Raw genomic sequence first — 4,908 nt, 5'->3', positions numbered from 1 at the left:
ATATATAATATTTGCATTCACACTAACTTTTTTTTTTTTTTTTTTGCATTCACACCTAACTACAAAGAACAAATATCACATTACGCACACACACACATATATATATCCTTACCTTTATAAAGTTATATCCAACACATTAAAATGGCATATATGTTCTATAATATAACAAAATCAAAATTTCATGCACTTAAAAGTAATTAAAATAATGACATGCATATAAACTCATAAAATTAATTAGGCAATTAGGTTGGGGTGTTACAGTGTAGTATTATATTTTGTGAAAAGAGCTGGCATGAATTTAAGCGAAGAGTCAAGACTCAAGAATTTAGTCGAAATGTTACATGCCTATTACATTTTCATTGTATATTGAGTTCTAGTTTGAAGTACAATGGAAAAGCAAATACAGATCCCATGGGTCAAATTTTAATTCAGTTTTGCCCTCTCCTTCAACCAAGATTTGCCATTTCAATTTGCGAAGTAGGTCTAGCGAAAAAAGTCCTATCATGTGCCATAAGGGCACTTAGTAAAGTTGAAGTTCATGAGTAGCAAAAAAAAGCACCCGAATGACCTTAGGTTATTATTCCCCTAAGTTTGTGTTATGTGCTTTTGAAATTAAATTAATGCTACCAAGCTAAATTCAGGAAACAAACAACTAAATTCAATATATCTATATTTCATGCATTCTAAAATACCATTTGAAATTGCAATTTTATGAGAATGGGATCATTTGTTCTCAGGATGATCATAAAAGCCAATTACTATTATTATTATTTTTTATTATATAAAAAATTTTCTAATTCATGAAAAGAAATTTCAGAAAGTGTACTAATAGACCACCTTGCACCCCATTTATCTACATTGCAGCCACTTGATTTAGTAAAATTAGTAGAGAATTATTGATTACTACGTTAATTAATTTCAGTATTTTGTTTCAATTTGTTGTTGCATTAGTTTATGGGTTTTCATTTTCTGAGCATTATTTGCATTTCAGGTGGGGCGTAAGTGTAGGTTTTTCCAATGGCGTGATGATGAGATATGTGCTCGTGGTAAGGTGCTTATCCCACAGCAAAGGCAAAGGATCATCACACTTGAGGCTAAGGTTGCAAGTTGCAAGAAAAGGGAGAAGTTTTTAGTTGTGGCTATGGCATTGTTAGTGGTGATGTGTGTAGTTTTGTGTTTGGTTAGGTAATGTATGTAGTGTTTGGTTAGGTAATGTATGTAGTGTAGGGGTGAGTAAACTATTGCTGTGTTTGAGCACCACCTGTTGTGTGCAAGCAACAAGTGCTTCTGCTGGTGTGTACTGCTACGACTGATACTGTGTGTTGTTGCTGGTGTGTACTGCTACTACTGATGCTGTGTGCTGCTACTGCTGATGTTGTGTGTTGCTGCTGCTGTTGATGCTGCTATTGTTATCAATATTGTTAACAAGGTTGGTTGTTTAGATGTATGTAGGGTAGTGATTGTTATGGGAATTATTAGGGCAGTGTTAGTTTATGTTGCGTTGGCAGTGTGTACAATTTTTGTATGAGATGTGTTTAGCCATGTATTACCTCCTGGTAATTTTGTGCTCCTGCCAGTTGTTAGTAATGTAACCCACTTTCCTATGAAATGAATACACTTTTTGTGCCCATGTAAATGTAAATTCTAATTTGAATGCATCTACCTATGGATTCCACAATGTAAATGAAATGAATACACCTATTGCAGAAAATAACTGCATTACAAATTCATTAACTGCTGAAAATAACAGACTAAATATTAACCAGCTGGTTGTATTGTTTTGAATACAAATACATTAACTGCCTCTCATTGATGTGAGTACCAAAAGTATGCCAAGATATATATGTTCAACACCTGCTATCACTGCCATCACTTACAATAACTGCCTCACTGCCATAACTACCTTACTGCTATCACTATCAACTATACTATTGCTGTGTATTCCAAAACATGATACAAGATTCAATATTAAACTAAACAACACAAATTGAATAGAAATACATTTTCAACTTATCATTGATTGCTACTCATTGGTATGAGTATTAAAACAGGACAAACGATTCATTTTTAAACAAAATAACACCTGTTATCATCACCAGAATGGCACAAAACACACTGACATTGTTCAACTACAACACTAACAACCACAGTCAACCCAAAACACTAGTTGGTACATGTGCGTGCCGGATGTGAGGCTATAAGGGTTGGGCCTCACTTGGGCTCACAATTTACTTGTAAGGTAGGCTAAGGATTTCCTACTTTGGGTTGTTCTTAGCACTAAGACCCAACAGACTTGCTTCTCCTTCTCACCCTTTTTATCACTTCTGCTCTCTCTTGCATTTTCAAGCACACCCTCTTCCCTTTTCTTCTCCCCTTTTTTCAACCCCCCTTTCTTCCTCTGCTTATCATATTTATAGTCAAGAGCTAGTGGGGGGTTATGATTACTCTTGTAGTTAGTGGAAAGGAGGTCCAATGTCATTAATTCAAAGTGGGTGTTTAGTTGGGAGTGGGGTGTGGTAGGAGTGGCATTGGAACTGATTCCCACTTCAGTATGGATGCTTGGCAGCGATATTTCCCAAGACACTGCCAGGTATCCGAAAGACAACACCTCCCGAGAAATTGTCTTCTTGCCCGGGAAGTGGTTCATCGAGCAAGGCCCAAGTGGCGTTGCTAGGTGTGTGCTAATTAAGGTTATTTACTCATTGAGCTTTGAGGCAGCGTGAGACTTGGGCTTGTAGTTATTTTGGGCTCGGGCTTGGGCGTTAGGTAGAAAGGGGCTGGTGTCATCGGCCACACTGTTGAGTTAGAATCCAAGGCCCAAATGGGTCTGGATATCACAGTGCCGTACAATACACGATCACCATAATTACATAGCTAAGCCAAAATAGGGCATTGTTCCATAGTTAACCCTATCACCATAAATACACAAAATAGTTGACATAACTACACAATACAAGTGGCCCTCATCAACAAAAGGAAAAATCTACTTCTTGCTCTCTTCATTTCCTTGGACCCTGCACAAATGATTGACTTCTAGCATGTTTGATTGCTTCCATGTATCTGGATACATTCTTAGAATCCTTCAAAGTCTCTGATGTGACCACCTGTTTCTTTTTCTGCCTTGAGGTTGGGTTGCTGCTGTTAGAGTTGTGATGTGCACCTGACTGGTGTGATGCATTTGGGGTGGAGCTATGCTGCTGTTTATAAGAGTGGATGAGTATAGCTCTACTTGCTTCAAATGGATTGGATTGGGGCATACTGGTTGGCTCATCCACATCAGTTGGCTCATCCTCAATGTGTAAAAGTTTGATCATTAGCATCCACCTCAGTTAGCTCATCCTCATTGTTAAAAGTTTGATCATTAGCATACATGTCATCACTATCATAAAAACTGCAAAATTCACCCCCATCATGGTCATCATCATCACTGCCATCACTATAATAACCCATAGGGCCTTGCTCCACTGCCAATGGCTGTACACCCTCACTAATATCCTCTCCTTCATCAACTAGTATAGGATCATCTATTGGGTGCTCCACATATATATGAATCTCTTCATGACCCTTCACTAATTCTGTCATGTACATGATCATCAACAACCAAATGGAGTTTGCCCTTTCTTGGCCCATACCAGGCATTGTATACCACAGCCTGCTAACAGATGTGTACTTAAAGTCTCTACATATACCCTCTATCTCAACCTTGGACCACTTATCAGGGTCACAATTATCAACTACATCTACTTCATCTCCCACATATGTTTTTGGGTTCTCAGTAAAATAGCCACCATGATGCACAGGATATACTGAATAGGTCATCCATTCTGCATGCCAAAACAACCTCAAAACCAATTAAACAATGCTAGTTAAAGAAAAAGAACAAAACAACTCTTATTTAAGAAAACACTGCTCATTTACCAACACAACACTAAATGAAGTAGTTCACTCTGCATGCAACATACACCCTCAATACCAATTAAATAATGCAAGTTATATTTCAATGCAACCTACCCTTAATACCAATTAAACAATGCAAGAACAATACAACACTCATTTACCAACACAGCACCTAATAAAATATTTCATTCTGCATGCACACAACACAACACTCAATAAAGTATTTACCAACACAACACTAATCAAATAATTTTTCACAACACAGCACTGACTTCAATCGTTCTGTCATACTAAAATAGACATGCATAGTTATCAAATTACACAAAAAGTCCTCATACAATATTGTTACGCTTACTTAACTCTCTTCAACAAGGGCACATAGGGAACACAGAGAACATAGGGAACATATGGACCACAATCAAAAGTAAAATACAAAAGCATACAAAAAGCAAACAAAAACATTGTGGCCCTTACTACTAGAACCAACCAACAAGCATATTGTCAAGTTATAAATAAGGCCATAGACAGAGAGAGCAAATACCTTTTCACACACACACACACACACACACACACACACACACACACACACACACACACACACACACACACACACACACACACGAGAGAGAGAGAGAGAGAGAGAAAGAGAGAGAAACACTACCTTTAAGTGGCAGAGATGGGTTTTGATGGTGATGGTGGCTTAAAGTGACAGAGCTGGTTGATGATGGTTGATGATGGTTGATAATGGTGGTTTCAAGTGACAAAGCTGGATGATGGTTGATAATGGTGGTTTCAGAGAGAGGCTGAAAACAAAGTAGAAGAGACTATAGAGTTTGCTAAGGACACCATTGCCTCTAACTATGAGGCAACCAAGCAAAAGTCTAAGAAGATCAAAGATAAAGTAACTAGTAGAGGTCGTGATGAGGAACTCTGAGCTAATCTAGGGATTAATGATCAAAGATAAAGTAGCTAATTTCAAGTGACAGAGCTGATTTAGGGCTTTTCAGTGTA

Source organism: Quercus robur, chromosome 10 (assembly GCF_932294415.1).
Source record: "Quercus robur chromosome 10, dhQueRobu3.1, whole genome shotgun sequence".
Taxonomy (NCBI): Eukaryota; Viridiplantae; Streptophyta; class Magnoliopsida; order Fagales; family Fagaceae; genus Quercus; species Quercus robur.
Note: the sequence above shows the minus strand (reverse complement) of the source record.